Below are 17,975 nucleotides of genomic sequence, written 5' to 3'. Positions count from 1 at the left end.
CTGCATTCCAGCCCACAGAGGCTCGTTAAGCCATGCAGCTCCTCCGGGTGGTGGCCATGGAGCCCAACAGGTCTGAGTCCTGAAGTCCCACACCTGTGGCCCCGATGTAACCCAGGAGGGCTGCCACCAAGCATTCTGGGGGACGTAGAGTGCATCCCATGGCTGCTCCCCCAGATCCAGTGTTGAAGGGGCGTCCCGGCCAGGTATGGGACCCGGCCGCCCGTCACACTATGTAGATATATGATAATGATGGGTGTCAGTGAAAGGCTGCAAATTTGTTCATCTGCAAAATGACCATAAATACAGTAAAGGCTATTCATACAATGTAGAAAATGTGAAAAAGCTCATATAAACAATGTTTCAGCTGTAAAATGGAAAACATTGGAAAACATACTTTTCTATTTTTTCAAAGCTGAAAATAACCTTTACCTATTGTGGACAGTAGAAGGTGCCAGAGATCACCCAATCCCAGGCACAACCTCACAGACACAAGTACCATTAAAATAAAGATGCAAATTATTGCCAATATACTAATAACCCAATAGTGTTTCACTCACTCAGAATATGGAACCAGTGTAGGAAGCATTTTAAGATAGGGAATCTTTTATCGGTGGCACCTCTGCACGAGAACCACCTTTTTAAACCCTAGCAAACATATGCAGTTTTTAATGTCTGGAAAACATTTGGGATTAAATCACTTAGAGATCTGTACATAGACTACGTCTTTGCATCCTACGAACAATTGTATTCTAAATTTAACTTTCCAGCAGAACATATTTTTTTCACTATCTTCAAATTAGAAACTTTGTTAAATAGAACCTGCCCAATTTTCCTCCTCTCCCACCTCCCTCCATGCTGGAAAAAATATTGAGCAGTTTCAAGGACTTGGACACCATCTCTGCAATATATAAAACCATTTTACAGTCCCTCCCTTTCAAAGATCCAAGAGGACAATGGGAAAAGGATCTCTCACTCAACATATCAGAAAAGGAGTGGAAGGTAGCAATGCAGAGAATTCACTCGAGCTCCATATGCACAAAGCATACACTTTATTCAACTCAAAATTATATATCGAGCACATCTGTCTCGCTTAAAACTGTCCAAAATGTTTCCAGGGCAAGATCAGCAAGTCCCAGCCTCACTGGGTCACATGTTTTGGGCCTGCACCAAATTAACATCACTCTGGACCAAAATTTTTAAATACCTTTCCGACAGCCTTGGTGTCACAATCCCTCCTAACCCATTAACAGCTGTGTTTGGTGTTCTTCCAGATGGGTTTAAAGTGTAGAAGGACAAACATACTGTGATTATCTTCACTACACTATTGGCACACAGACTTACCTTACTCAACTGGAAGAATCCTAACTCTCCCCTTTAAAGTTAGTGGGTAACTGATGTTTTATACTATTTGAAATTGGAAAAAATCTAATTCTCACTTAGAGAATCTGTGCAGAAAATTTTCAATACCTGGCAGGATCTAATCAATAACATTTTAGAATAAGCTTTTAAAGCACTGAGGAAGCAGATTCTCTCCCAATTCCTTTTTTTCTTCTCCATGCATCTATATTCACTTATTAATTTATCTATTTACTTATTTTTACTAGGTTTAAGTTTTATTCTGCTGCCCATGCTCTCTTTCTCAGAAGTGGGGGTTGATTTGTTTTCAATCCTATTCTTGTAAAACTGATCTATTTTTATGGAATGTTGTGTGATTTCAATAAAATCAATACAGTAATCTCTCGCAATATCGCGCTTCGACTTTCACGGCTTCACTCTATCGCGGATTTTAAATGTAAGCACATTTAAATATATATCATGGATTTTTCGCTGGTTCACGCTTTCATGGACAATGGGTCTTTGAATTTAGGTTACATGCTTCCTCAGTTTGATTGCCCAGTTGATTTCATACAAGGGACGCTATTGGCGGATGGCTTAGAAGCTACCCAATCAGAGCATGTATTACATATTAACTAAAACTCCTCAATGATATAAGATATGCTTCCCGCCGTGCTTGTTTGCTTCTCTCTATCTTTCTCACTCTCTCTGCCTGACGGAGGGGGTGTGAGCAGAGGGGCTGTTTGCACAGAGGACACGGAGGCTCCTCTACAAAATGCCGCTTTATCGGTGCTTCTGTATACTTAAAAGTACGTATTGATTTTTTGATTGTTTGCTTTTCTTAGCGAGCACTCTCTCTGACATTCTCTGCTCCTGACAGCGCTCTTTTGAAGATAAGATATGTTTGCATTCTTTTAATTGTGAGAAAGAACTGTCATCTCTGTCTTGTCATGGAGCACAGTTTAAATGTTTGGCTAAAGGGTTTTATTTCATGTCTAGAGGGCTCTAATAATGTTAACAGGGTGGGAGAGTTTATAAGGGCTTAAAATATATAAAAATAACAATACAAACATATGGTTTCTACTTCGCGGATTTTCACCTATCGCGGGGGGGTCTGGAACGCAACCCCCGCGATCGAGGAGGGATTACTGTAAAATAATTAAAAAAAAGATGTTTTATTTCACAGCTACCTTCCACAAAAGGTTCCAGAAAACACAAATCCTTCCCTGCTTCCTCGTTTCATTCTCCTCCTCCCCACCTCCGAGGCAAGCTTTGTCCTCTTCCACCCAACTGTGACTCACATGGATGAGTTTTAGCGGCTTCTTTTATGCTGGACCCAGGGAGTACTTGCCACTGCTAGGGTAAAGCCCAATTGGATAGCACTTCCAGGTTGAATGGAAGTCCCATAAAGCATAGATGAGGAATATTTGTAACACCCCTTGGCAGTCCCCACTGAACCCGACAAGGCTATTCTTGATAACTACAACATCCAGTGTGCCTTGTGGGTATCTGTGTGGGTACGACAGCCCAAGGAACCTGTCTCCTATTGTGTCGGGGGAGTCTGTAGTCCTGCTGTGTTGTCTCCCCTGTCCTTCCATCATGCTGTCCTCCTAGCTGGGTACTGTCCCAGGGTCCAACCCAGCCAGGATGCCACTGTACCTACTCTGGCATTGCCACCTTTGTCCTGTTGCTTGTGGTGGCATAAGACTGGCATCCTGTCCACTTAAGGAACCATGCTCTATCCCAGCTGGGATGCCCGACCATCCGTGTCATCTATCACACTATATTTTTCTAATATAAAAATAAATTGTATGAATTCTTTAATTTATTTTACATTTTACATAAATCTTTAAAGGCATATAAAGGATACATGAAACAAGTACTGGGTTTTGTGGGTGGTTTCCATGTGCAAGGTAATGATAGTTCAGAATTTTTTTAACAAGATATTTTTAAACTTCTACATGTAATACCGTCACTGATCTCAGCAATATTAGTAAAACACATAAACTATAAAACCTGTTTCTTTCCTGCAAAGAAAAGGTTAATTAAATTCCCTTCTGTATCCAAATATGGAACAGTATTGAACAGTGGCCACAGCTTTAATTCCTAACAGGATGGTTGATACTGAAATGTAATTTCAACATTCACATAAAGTTTACAAAGTCCAAAATAATTTTTAGTTTAGGATACTCAACTTTGATTCTCTCCATAAAATTATTTATATATGGAGGATCCTAGTTGGTACAAAACATCGTAAACTAGCTGAAATTCCCAGCGTTGCCCGGGAGGAAAATAAAGAGCTTTTTTTAATTGTTTGAGGAAAACATAATTAAAAAAAACACAACTTTAAAAATAAAAATAAATTAACAAACAACTCACTAATGTCCTTGTCTTGCGGTCTTGTATGTATGTTATAATCCAGTTGACGCTCGGAACCGGCTAACTCTATTTAATTTGCAAAGCAACAGGGGTGTGGTGCTGCTTAAACATAAAGAATGCTGGCAGTCGCCTGCTATATACTAACTGTGTAAGCCGATCCTAGAAAGTATTGAAATTGTCAGAACTACTCTGGGGCATCTCTCTGCTCTCAGAATTTGTGTTGCCGACGCACTTGCATCGTTTGTGCATTAGCAACTAAGCGACTGTCTTTCTTAGGAGGTTTCCTTTTGCTGGTGTGCTGGCCTCGCTTGCGTATCCTAGGAGCTGGAGCCCTCACAACGACTCTACGTCTCACTTCCAGGCTGGACAGACACACACACTTGCATGCATAGAACTCTATGTAATTTCAAAGTAACAGGGGCGTGGTGGGGCTCAAACATAAATAATGCTGGCAGTTACCTCCAGTTTGCCCTCTTGGTGGTTGTTCTGAGTGTCAACTGGATGATAACATGCATACAAGATCGTAACATCACCCCCCACACCCTACCCAGAAGGGGGTAGGTTAGGGTTGATTTCACCCTACAGTACTTTTAGTCGACCATTGAGAAAAATGTGTACCAAGTTTCATGAACATCGCTCCAGCCGTTCAGATGTGATGCTGGAACATACATACACACATTGACTTTTATATATATAGATGCAAGGAAATGCCACATTTTCAATTGGTCAGACTGCATCAGACAAGCTGCTTCACTATTATCTACAAGATTTTGTTGTTCACTTATCAACTGAAACAACCTGTCTTTTACAAATCCATGTGCAGAGGCCTCCTTCTGGAGCTCTCTTAAAATTACAGTAGATCCATGGAGCACCATTTTTTCTCAACACACCTACAGTTACTCCGAATAATTAAAAAAACAACCATTAGACTTAGATTTTGTATCATTTAATGTTCTCACAGCAGCCCATTCTTGACTAACATATTTCCCTAGCGTGTTTCTACTATTATACTTTACAACAACAACATTTATATATATATAGCACATTTTCATACAAACAGTAGCTCAAAGTGCTTTACATAATGAAGAATAGAAAAATAAAAGACACAGTAAGAAAATAAAATAAGTCAACATTAATTAACATAGAATAAGAGCAAGGTCCAATGGCCAGGGTGGACAGAAAAACACATCCAGTACATTGCTTAGGGTGCACATAAAAGTACCCAGAGTCAATGTCAATGTTGTGTCAATGTTTTAATATAGACATAAAAAAAAAGTTATATTACACTTGAAACTTTTTTTGTTATTTTAGTGTAATTAGAGAATGCTGTTAAAGAACGTTACTGATCATTTTAAAGGCTGTGCAGCCTGTTTTTTGTGCTTATTGTTACGTCCATAAGAAATTCTTTCCATAAAATCTGCAATGTTAGTGACAACCTCTGGGGTACAGACCAATATTTTTTTTTGGTTTCAATGCTTAACAGATGAAATATGCTTTTCCAGTTAATATAATGTCTTCTTTCCAGCAAGCACTCAAATATTATAGCATAAATAAAAAAAAGTAAATGCTAGTGGGTAGTTCTGCTGGTGTCACCTATATTTGCTGTTACTAACATCAGAATGGTCTCCTTACTGTGCTTGGGGCTACTTTTTCATGTGCCAACCTGTATTATTTGCTTTGTTTATGATAGCACTTACTAGATTCTAGATAAAAACTGACCAATTGACTTACTGATTACCAAAATGCTCCAGGTCATCTAACCATACCGCTACCCTGCACGTTAAAAATTCAAGAAGCAAGTCATAAAAGTAATACAAGTCTTCATTCTCCATTTTATTCTTTTTTTTTCCAGAATCTCCAGTTTTCTAACCCATCCAAAAGACACACATGTAAACTTAAACAGCAACATTACACTGGCCTTGTATGGGTGAGGGTGTCTTTGTGCAAGTGCATGCCTTACATTAGAACGTCTATTGTCTTGGGTTGGTGTTTGTGGACTATAGTTCAAGGACAGGTACTGGATTTCCATTACCTTTATAATAATAATAAAAAAGGAGGTTTTTAAAAAATAAATGGATGGATAGTTATGGTACTTTATCAAAAACAAGACATGTATGACATGGCAGTATGGTATTTACTTGTTTCAAAGGTATCCATGTAATTTTTCGGAAAGGAATGCAATTCTCATTCCATAGATTCTGTACTGATGGGCAATATTAAATTGACCTAGTTTATGATATTGTTTTAATACTCTCTAATAGGCAATGTGCCCAATATATTGTACAATCTTACACCAATTCCACTAGACAAGCCTGTAACAAAATAGAAAGTACAGCACTTACAAATTATTGAAAACAAAAGATGGACAAAGATCCAGAATGAATAATTAAAACTAAGCAAAAAGGAAGAATTTACACACCAAGTATACACAGAATTATATAAAATTGAAACGTCCAGGTAACTGATGTCTTGATTAAATATAATACATTCTGTTTAAGGACAAAAAGCCAGCAGAACACTTTTATTGTCTTATTACAAATGTTGTAAGGTAAGCTGTACCTGGTTTTCTACTGCTAAAAACTGCATAGGCCCTACAATTGATCAAGATAAGAGGCGATATTTAACATTTCCCACATTTTGAAAAGAATCATCAGTGGATATGCTCTTGTTTTCTGCATTTATGGCAGTTAACTGCTTGCAGTTTAAAAATAAGTTAAGTTACCTTTAAGTGTATTTGTTACTTGCACAAAACATGCCAGAACAAGAACAAGAGAAAAAACATAATTTTCTCTGTCTACACTCCACAGTTTTAAAATTGCTTTTATAACTGGTTCTGTTATTTTACTTGCAATACAAGTTTTGGATCCTCAAAAGTGAAAGTAAAGCAATGATTCACAGTCTTCAAGTATTTGGCTTATAAGTATATACGTTTGTGTCACTTTTCACATGAAAAACAGAAAAAAGGATCTTAAAAAACACTGTGAAATATTGTGAATTTGAAGTGAAGTTCATAGTAGAAGTTATTAAAAAAAAGAGCTTTCAGTGTCTCTGGTGAATGCATCTGGTATTAGCAGATAAGCTAATATTAATTCAACATAACAAAATATTAATGAAATTATTTTTGTCAGTCATTCTGAAAGATGATTACATGTACTCATTTAGCATAAAATGTAGCACATTTGTTTTTCCAGAAGTGATGGTCTGTATGAATTCATATAGAGTTAATTTAAATGAAACATCATTTGATTCTTCCATATGTTGCAGACTGATAATTTCTATTCAATGCCCTATTCGCTTCTTAATCAGATTGAACATGTCTGGAGAGATCTTAAAATGGCTGTGCACCAACGCTTCCATTACAATCTGATGGAGCTTGAGAGGTGCTGCAAAGAGGAATGGGCGAAACTGGCCAAGGATAGGTGTGCCAAGCTTGTGGCATCATATTCAAAAAGACTTGAGGCTGTAATTGCTGCCAAAGGTGCATTGACAAAGTATTGAGCAAAGGCTGTGAATACTAATATACATGTGATTTCTCAGTATTTTTATTTTTAATAAATTTGCAAAAACCTCAAGTAAACTTTTTTCACGTTGTCATTATGGGGTGTTGTGTGTAGAATTCTGAGGAAAAATGAATTTAATCCATTTTGGAATAAGGCTGTAACATAACAAAATGTGGAAAAAGTGACGCGCTGTGAATACTTTCTGGATGCACTGTAATGCTCAAATATACAGTAACATAAATATAATAAATTAACACACAATGATGTGATATTACAGTATATGACTTATAGCCTAATACCTTTCCAGTGGCAGGGAAAATTTAATTCAATTTTTGTTTAAGTATATTTTGGGCGGAGTGGTGGCTCTGAGGCTAGGGATCTGCACTGGTAATCGGAAAGTTGCTGGTTTGAATCCTGTAAATGCCAAAAGGGACTCTTCTTCATTGGGCCCTCCAGCAAGACAATGTTAACCTGCAATTGCTCTGTCCTGTGTATGATGTTAATCTGCATCCAGCCCGGCATGTTGGCCCTGCAACCTGCAGGGAAAAACTTGGGGGTTGGTGGCAGAATTGACACTTTAGTCACCATGAAAAACCTCACACTGTTCCATTCCATCTGAACTAGTGTGGTGCTGAGGTTGAGCGTGAGTTGGTTTGTCGTGTGGTGGGTGCAGCAATGCTCTTTATAAGCGCATGCTTCTAACCTCTCTTAAGTATATTTTGCCTCATCTTCTTTTGGTAATTTGTTTTTGATATTTATCAAATACATCTCAAACTGAAATTATCTTAAAGGCCAAATGAAGAGCCAGCAACAATGAATAACAGGGAAGCTAATCTTGTATATCTTTCGAAAGATGGATTTTAACAGCTTAATGCAAAAAAAATCGGGAGTGGTCTCCCCTAGATTTTCTCATATACTAAGATATTTGAGGAGTAAACTGCTAGACAATGATTATATTTTTATATTAAGTACATTAAAGAACCAACAACAACAAATCAAATCAAAAAAATAATATACTGAACAATTATTATAAAAGTAAAGTTGAATAAATCGGACTCTGCAGTTACATGAATAAAAGGTACCACTTCTGGTTAAGGGAAATAGCCCAAAAGTTCCTAGAAACCTATGTTTTGTACTTAATGCTTATATGCAAAATTTGGTTGACCTAAGCAAAAAGTGTACTCAAGTTATTGTGTTTACACACACACACACACACACACACACACACACAGACAGAAATCCAAAAATTGTATTTTCGGACTAAGGGAGGTCTAAAACGTCGAGATTAATCAAAATCTCAAAATGCAATTTTTGGAGGATTATTAAATTTAACCTATTTTTCATATACGAGAAAGTTAGGGAGGTCTAAAACATCGAGATTCATCAAAATCTGGACATCAAATCTTGGGATGTTTATAATACTTTCCTTATACTTCATATACAAGAAAATAAACCTAATTGATTTTTAATTTTTTATCTATGAAAGCTGACCTCTAACATTAATATAGAACGTTTGTGTATATACTTTGTAATTTTTCTCATTAACGTTCTTATTTTTATTTTATTACCGTTGTAATTATACAGTAATATACAATAATAGATTTGTAGTGAGAAGTCAAGCAAAATGACACATTTATTGGCTAACTAAAAAGATTACAATATGCAAGCTTTCATATTGCAATCTTTTTAGTTAACCAATAAAAGGTGTCATTTTGCTTGACTTCTCACTACATTCATAATGGCTAACACGGTACAACACCCTAGTACTACAATGATAGATTTGCAAAAAATGACATTTTACTAAAGCAGAGACCAAAAATAAAAAAGTACACAAAGCTATATTGTAAATGTATTACCAATCAAAGCAGAAAGAGTAATAAAAACATTCCTGCATATAATGCTTTTATCACATGAAAAAGGGAAAGGAATGCTGGTCTTATTGTTACACAGCAGTAAAGAAGGACAGTGTTGCACTTTGAAAGGAGGAAAGTGCACAAAAGAATTGCTGCAACATACAGTTCAGTAAAGGACTAAAATCCTTGAGCAGTCTAAAAACAGACACACAATTTAATGACTCAATGACACTACAGCAGCATTGGATGCAAACATAGAGAAACTTACATTTTATCTGAACAGATTAATCTGATTTCATTCTGCTGCACAGATTTATTGTAGTAACTATTTTTAATTAAGACCTTCTCAAAAGCGCTGCCTGGATTTCAGTTTTCAAACTATATTATGCTCAACTTAATAATTCAGTTTTGTAATGCTTTGTATGAAATTATTTCAGAGTTCTGCTGTAGTCTCATAATCACGTAACCTAAGCTGCAAGGTTAGCAAGATGTAACAGACAGAACGTACAGTCAAGGATAAGGCATACTTGCTATAATCAAAATAAATATGGAGATGCAATGTGAAAAAATAATATGCGCATAGCAGCAGATAGCAATATGTTAATGAACATTTACAGAATCTCAAATTATAATCTGAATGAGTTAAATCCTCTAACATGATGTACACTCTGCATTTATGAAGCTGCAAGGAAATGGTATGCCAATCTTGAGGCAAAATATCATCTTTGTCACCACTGTATCTGTGGTGTGAGAAGCTAGGATCTACTTTAGTCCCCCAACTTCAGACAAGTACTTCACAAGTATGCAGCCCACCAGACTCAATGTAAGCCCACATAGCAAGGAAAAAAAGATGATAACATTCACAAAACCTGCCAAAATTTAGCAAAACGAAAAAGCAGCACAAAAATACATTAATTTGCGTAAGTTATTTATAGTAAAGCAACACCAAAAGCTAAAGTTAAATGAAGGACCACTATAAGCTAAAAGTTTATTTAACATTTCTTTCTTCAACTTCTTCACTGATTTTGCATCAATGATAGGCTCAGAATGCTAATACAAATAAAGCAACAGGAAAGTATTAACATTTACGCAAATAAGCACCTTATACTTGTTTCAATTAACATTAGTAGAGAAATCCACAAACAGAATGCCTAACCAATTGGTGAAGATGGTGCAAAAAATGTCTCACAGTCTTGCACAGAAAGAAACACCACAATTGTGCTAACTGTTCAACTAGACCTACCACATCAAACAGGCAGGGTTCAGTATTACTTTCAAGGGTCTGTTGATTACTCACCATGCCCTTAATACGAATACCACAGGAAAAAAAGTCTATGTTGTTAACTCCATATAAACTGTTAGGAAAACCAAGTTAATCTGAAACAACCTTTCTTTTAAAAAGCCTTAATAAACCTTCACTTAAATTTATTGAGCCAATGTTCTAGAACTCTCTCTAAAACTATAATAGATCCATAAACAGAATGCCCGACCATTTGGCAAAGATGTAATGGAAAATAATGACTTCAGTTAAAATGGTCCTATAGAAAATAAACCTCTGGTGAGGAAATAAGCCAACAAATAATAAGACAAGCTGGATATCAAAAAAATTAGTGCTGCAGAAGGAGCCAAATGGTGAGGAACATGCTTAAAATAGTTGGGGAGTGACACAGTATAATTAAGATTCAACACTGTAACAAGTCACAGATCTCGCTAGTAGCTTATTAGGCATAACACACTTTAATTACCAATAACCTTATCTAATTTAGCACTGTGTGAACAAAATGTAATGTATTGTGAAGGGATCAAACTCTCCCTGAGAAATGACTCTTTTACACTCGCCCACAACTAACAGCGCAATTCACCTGAAGGCATACATACTCTGCAGTACTACCAACGGAAGAACAAAACACTAACATGATCGAGAGAAATGGCCTTACTATCAATGCTGGTTTCACTTTGTACATATAATCAGCTATACAGACAAACTGCACATCATTATCAGTGAACAAGAATAATCTCTGGTTTGTGATATTTAAGGCAGGGACATAAGATTCTTATCCAACTTCAAGTTTTTAGACATTTTTACCGTAGGTGATTTTGTCTAAGGAAACATCACCCAAACAGCTAGAGATCTTGCAAATTCCACAAGATGGCAGTCAAATGTTAAACTATACCAAAAACAGCATCAACAACAGCTTAGCTTCTCTTTTGAATCAGTTTATTCAAATGATCTTTACAAACAACCTTCAAATATATGTTTCAAAATACTCTGGAGCATAAGAACTAAAGATTTTTCAATGTCATCTTGCTTCTATATCCTCTTCTCTCTAGTGGCCTCTCCTCTCGGTTCAGATGTTTACACTTAAAAAGGTTTTGTTCTTTACAGCATAAATATGATGCTTGATGATTTCAGATTTTATCTGACATTAGTATAAGCTGTGTGAAATCACTTTGGCAGGAATCAAAAACAAAAAGCAGCCAAACTCAACTGAAAAGGAATGACAAATCCTACAAGAAGCTTGGAAGAATTTAATAAAAGTCTCTGCCTTTGTTCAAGTACATTCTTTTTATATGTAATCCTTTGTTATCGTTAAAAAATATTTCGTGTATTGCAGTATTGATTTTGTCTTTGGTTTTGTTCTTTATCTGAGTTATTTACAAAATATTTAGAGTTGATTATATTGATATTTTGCATTATATTAAAGTTATATGTATGTGTCCTGTATTTTTACCCTATTCCCTTTATATGGACCCTTTGGTGGAGACACCTGGTGAAGCATCTGGGGGACTGCACCCTGTAGTATAAACGGAGAAGCTGCAGTGTAGTGCTGGCTTTTGATTCCAGCTTTTGATTTGTGATTCTTTTTGACATTTGGATTTCTGGTTTTTGGCTCTTGCTATCACTTAAAGGTACTGCTTCTGGCTTGTGATTACTTGAATTTGCTTGTTTTTAGATTTTATTTTTCTCCTTTATGTCCCAGCCTTGTTTTTTTGAATGAATCTTTAAAGATGAAGGAACACCATTTAGTTTTTATTTTGGACCAGAAATTGTACAGTTTTTGTCTCCTCTTTTTGTGGATGTTTTGTTATTTAAAAATCTTTGCCTTATGTTGTGCCTGTGCAGCCTGTAAGCCTGCCTTTTCAGTTTGGGGTGAGGCTTTTTGTGGTGGTGAAGTCTACTAACCTGACCTGTACAGAAGGCGTTTCTGGCTTTTTGTTGATTTTTAAGGCCTGCACCCCTTTATTGGTATTACTGAGTGGCAGGATCGCAACAACAAAATTTGTAAAAATAAAGTGCTTCAGTATTGTATCAGTATTGCATCCTAAGGGAGATCAAACAAAAAAAATGCCTTTTGAAAAATAAAAAAATTACTGTTATTTTTATTACATCAATGTTTATTTGTGTTTCTTCTAAAGTTTGTTGTTTTTTTCACAAGCAAATCAACATTTAACCCCATCCCCAATAACTCATTTTAAAAATAATTCTCTCCAGGTGAGGTAAAAACTTTTCACAGTATAATATACACACTGGCCATCACAGTGATGGAAAGACACATAAATATAATTTCTTGTATGCATATATGTATCACTTAAAACAGGAGACAATACCTGTGTTGTTATGTCAGGACATTGATCCAAGTGAATCATTGACTCTGCATATGACTTCAAAAATCTGTAAGAAAAAGGAAATTGAAAAGATCAATGAATGAAATGCTTAGTAACAGACAATGTTGAAAGAGTACTTCAAATAAAAAAAGGACAATGTAGCCATAGTAGTACCTACTGCTTATTTCAACTTTTTTTTCAGTTTGACAAAGCAGAAATACAATTTTTTATATTCGGTATAACAAAGCAGTCTGATAATGTCTTATAGTTTGGAAGCATTGAGTTCATTACTTCCAGATCTCCAGCGAAAAGCCATAGACTCAAACTTGAAACTATTCTGAAGGAGGCAAAAGAGTGCTTGTTTTTATTTAGTGTTTATAATGTACATCTGTTGTATTTAGTGGTGTGTTTTATCCATTAAAGGGAGACAAAGCATAAAAGGTGGTTGTAAAGTTATTATTGTAGTTGCTTCTTAACTACAAGAGGCTGGGATTGAAACCTGACCCAGTGACTGTGCGTGAGGTCTTTATGTGTTTTTTGCCATCTCTTTCCTATGTTTTTTTCCCCACCATGTACTCCCATATCCAAACCATTCTTGACTAAGTGTGAACTATGGGTGTGTACCTGACTGTAGTGGATCTCGGGTTAGACCAGCAGTGCATCCAACATTGATTCCAACTTTTAATTTAGTAATGCCCAAACTGCCACAATTGGAAAAGATGGATTGTGACTTAAGGCAAAGTGAAGTTGAAGCTTCCTCAAATCAATTCCTATTTAATTATTTTTTTTCACTTGCTGCTTTACCACGAATGGGACAGAGCTAACAACTACTACTTATTGCTGTAGGTACGATATTGCTATTAAAACAATTTTCAATCCTTTTTTGTAAAAATGTATCTATTTGTATGGAATGATTACAATAAAATTTAAAAAGGGGGAAAAAAACATAATGAAATTAATGTCTATATATTTTGTGAGGTTTCTGAACTTTTTTGGGACCCTCCCCCCCAGTCCCCCAAACGGGATGACACGCCAAATTGCATCCCAAACCACGTTTGCCGCATCTGTGGAAGTTAGCTTATCCATTGCCGGAGCAACCGCAGGCTCACAGTGCTGCAGTTGGACACCACAGATGCAAATCCGGGCAGATCATGGTAGCGCTATAAGTGCCTGTCATCAATGGGTGATGCAAGGAACATTATAAATGCAGGGAATGGTAATACTTGGCTACTAATCTGGCCATGTCCATGTGTGACTGCTGTGTCTGTGTATAGGAGAGTGGTAGACCCTGCTACAATAAATAACTGTGTTGTTCCTGTTTCAAGTGGAATAAAGCTGGTTTTGCTAAAGTACTGAGACTCAGCCTCGTGCTTTAGGGTGCAAGACAGGGTCTCATGCGTCACAATTTTAATAGGTAAAGGTGTAGTTTCTTTGCCTATTATCTAAAATTTCTGAATGTAGTCTTCCATATTAAAATGTTATAAACATACTATAATAATACATTCACTAATTAAAGTGACAAAAGCCTAAATAATTCTTGCTAAAAACAAATGTGGCTTGTGAGTGCTGAATTCACTTTATTGCCTGAACAATTACAGTTAACAAACCTTTCTTAAAATGTATTTGACACATCTGTATTTTCCAGTTGCAAAATGTTTGTAATTAGCACTATTTATCTAAAAAATGAAAAACAATATCACAATCAAATGCAATACCAATCATTAGCTGATACACATATATATAGAGAGATATCTATACTAATAAAAGGCAAAGCCCTCACTCACTCACTCACTCACTCACTCACTCATCACTAATTCTCCAACTTCCCGTGTGGGTGGAAGGCTGAAATTTGGCAGGCTCATTCCTTACAGCTTCCTTACAAAAGTTGGGCAGGTTTTATATCGAAATTCTACGCGTAATGGTCATAACTGGAAGCAGTTTTTCTCCATTTACTGTAATGGAGATGAGCTTCAATGCCGTGGGGGCGGAGTTTCGTGTGACATCATATATATATATATATATATATATATATACTAATAAAAGGCAAAGCCCTCACTCACTCACTCACACTCACTCACTCACTCACTCACTCACTCACTCACTCACTCATCACTAATTCTCCAACTTCCCGTGTGGGTGGAAGGCTGAAATTTGGCAGGTTCATTCCTTACAGCTTCCTTACAAAAGTTGGGCAGGTTTTATATCGAAATTCTACGCGTAATGGTCATAACTGGAAGCTGTTTTCTCCATTTACTGTAATGGAGATGAGCTTGAACACCGTGGGGCGGAGTTTCGGTGACATCATCACGCCTCCCACGTAATCACGCAGTACGTAGAAAATCAGGAAGACCTCCAAAAAGCGCTGAAGAAAACATGCATTATATAATTGAGAAGGCAGCTAAACAATAAGAAGCGGCGAGTGACATATACAACTATATTGATGAGTTCTGCTACTGAAACAAAGCACGATGTAAACCTACACTTTAAATTAAGTTCATAGACAGCTGCGCTGGCGTTTGTAATTTAGTGCCTGCCCATATAAGGCCGTCCGTCAGCGGCAATCCAATAGCAAACTCCCACTAAATATTCACGGGTTAAGGACTGTGCTTATGCAGAGGAAGATGAGATGGTCAGGGTGGTGTTTGGCACAAACTCAGCGAAACTGCGAGAGAAAGTTTTAAGTGCCAGGACTAAGGTAACATTAAATACAGCCATGGACATAGCACGAGATGGCACCAGCACAGCTGGGAACTTCGCTGCATGTACACCGAGGCTCACGTGAACTGACGCAGTGCACAGATAAAAGCAACAGTTCCAAAGAGCTGAACAAAACCGAATTACACAATTGAAAAGGCAGCAAAAATATGAAGCCTGATACATACAGCATATTCATAAATGCAGCTACTGTGGAAACAAAGCACACGGTGGAAAAAGTCAATGTCCCGCTAAAGGAAGACAGTGTAAAAAACCCGTGCATGCAGTTGTGTCAGGTCTCAGATAAAGAAGAAGACGAGCTGTTTATTGATGCAGTAAGAAACTAATCGATGAATGAAACCTGTCATCTTTACAACGATTGACAAACACGGAATGTAACTTGAACACAACACATCCTACAAATACAAACCTGATTGAAAGAAATAATGATAATCAAATCCTTGATGACAGCAACATTCAATAACACTCACAAAACAATTACTGTATATTGACAATCATGTTACGCTATTTTTAAAATGTTCCCTTTTCTTTTCATAACTTCTACTTCTCCACTGCGATACGCTGGTATATATTTAAATGTATATATATACCCGATCTACAGTACATACTCGCATAGACAAGCCACACGCTGTGGTGCAATTGTAGAGTCTTAAGCCTCTAATGCGACATTGAGGTTCGATTCCCGAGAGGGATGCACTGAGTATGTACGCTACCGATTCATTTTACCTTCGATCTCCTTGGTTTGGGACGTATGAAAAATATTCGGTTAACGCAGAATCATGTTACGCTATTTTTAAAATGTTTCCCTTTATTAGCACAAGCACAGCTGAGAAGCTTCGATGCATGTACTCCATAACGCGTTAAAAATAACGCATTTAATCACACTTTCAATTCCAAGCAAACGGAACTTTTGTCAATGCATGATTTCCTGGTACATCCATTACACTGATGCACACATCACAGCTACAAAAATGTTAGAGTCGGAATAAAGCGCTCCTACGACTGATCATTTCGACTTCCCGCGAAGCCTTGATAAAAGCATGGTTTTGTGCACACTGAAAAGCAAGCAAAATTAGATGCATTACAGAAAGCAGACTTTGTGGCTCTTACTGGGGATCATTGGACTTCCGTGACCGTTAGTAATTCTAATTACATCTAATTACAAAATGTTCAATGATCACACTGTTTTAGCCTAATGTACAAAATAATTTTGGCTAAGGTTACTCAGAGTTTAAAGATTAAGTTGGTCAAATTACCTTTTATGTTTCTGACTTATTTTTTAAGAAGAAAACTGCACTTTATGTTGAAATTTTGGTTATTATTATTTAAAGACAATACTATTCTGAAAATCTACTTAAAGTACTTAAACTACCACTTTATTTTTAAGTCTGCCCAATTTTAACCAGGGATGATATTTTTGTTTCTGTTTTGAATTCAAATGCAGTTTAAAGGCTTTTTTTTTTCCAGAAATTAAAACAGCTTCAGTTTACAATATTCATGTCCATGTCTATTATTTGATTCTGTCGCCCACTAAAACCGCTTTTAAATTAAAAAAAACATTTGCATTTGGGGCAAATTTACGTGTGCGATTACATACGATTAATCAAGATTAATTCTTACACAGCCTCTAATTAATTGGATTAATTTTTTAATCGAGTCCCACCCCTAATATATATATATGTGGATATATATATGTAGATTTGTATATATATGTGTATATACAGTATATATGTAGATATGTATATGTGTATATACAGTATGTATATATGTGTGTGTGTGTATATGTGTATATATATATATATAACTGTGTATATATATATGTGTATAGATGTGTATATATATATATATATATTTATATATATATATGTTTGTATATGTGTCAGTGTGTGTGTGTGTATATATATATATATATGCCAGCAACACTCATGACAATGACAAAACAATTACATTGTCAATCATGTTACGTTATTTTTAAAATGTTTGCTTTTCTTTTTCATAACTTCTTTAACACACTACTCCGCTGCGAAGCGCGGGTATTTTGCTAGTATATATATAAAATTGTGGAGGACTGCCGGCTTACCATGCCGGTCCGCACCCCCAGGCCGCCAGGAGGAGCTCTCCCGACAGCAGGATCGTGCCCCGAGTTCCAGCAGGGCCTTATGGACTATGTAGTGTTTTTACACAGCCCTGCTGGATACCTTGGGGACCACCGGAAGTCGCTGTAGGGGGGCTCATGGGCTCTTGTGTGCCCTATAACCCGGGAGTACGTCACGGTCATGTGACAGGAAGGAACGACGTGCTCCCGGGTTGAAGAAAAGGACTGTTTGCCCTGACCCGGAAGGAATAAGGAACTGTGGACGGTTGGGACAGGAACACCTCCAGGTCAGGGGCTATAAAAGGACGGTGCCTCAGTCCAGACACTGAGCTGTGCTGGGTGGGAGAGGAGCAAAGTGTCTGGGCGAGGAGGAATAGTTATTGTGTTAGTTTATTGATATATGAGTAGTGTGGAAGGTGCTTGGTGCACTGTGAACCAAAATAAAGAGTCTTGGACTTTTACCTGGTGTCTGGAGTTGTACCTGAGGGTTCA

The 17,975-nt window shown here is 36.8% G+C and overlaps 1 protein-coding gene across 2 annotated transcripts in view; it reads right to left on the bottom strand.

The window, feature by feature from the left end:
* The window catches only part of klhl5 (kelch-like family member 5), a 256,324-nt gene that overhangs the window by 185,907 nt on the left and 52,442 nt on the right, over positions 1–17,975 (bottom strand). For both annotated transcript variants that reach the window (XM_039751303.1, XM_039751305.1), the window contains exon 2: positions 12,677–12,740. The gene's annotated coding sequence lies outside the window, so the exon portion shown is untranslated. The remainder of the gene's footprint in view (positions 1–12,676; positions 12,741–17,975) is intronic.

The sequence above is a fragment of the Polypterus senegalus genome, chromosome 4, assembly GCF_016835505.1.
Source record: "Polypterus senegalus isolate Bchr_013 chromosome 4, ASM1683550v1, whole genome shotgun sequence".
In the NCBI taxonomy this organism is placed as follows: Eukaryota; Metazoa; Chordata; class Cladistia; order Polypteriformes; family Polypteridae; genus Polypterus; species Polypterus senegalus.
Note: the sequence above shows the minus strand (reverse complement) of the source record. Positions and strands in the feature narration are given on the sequence as shown.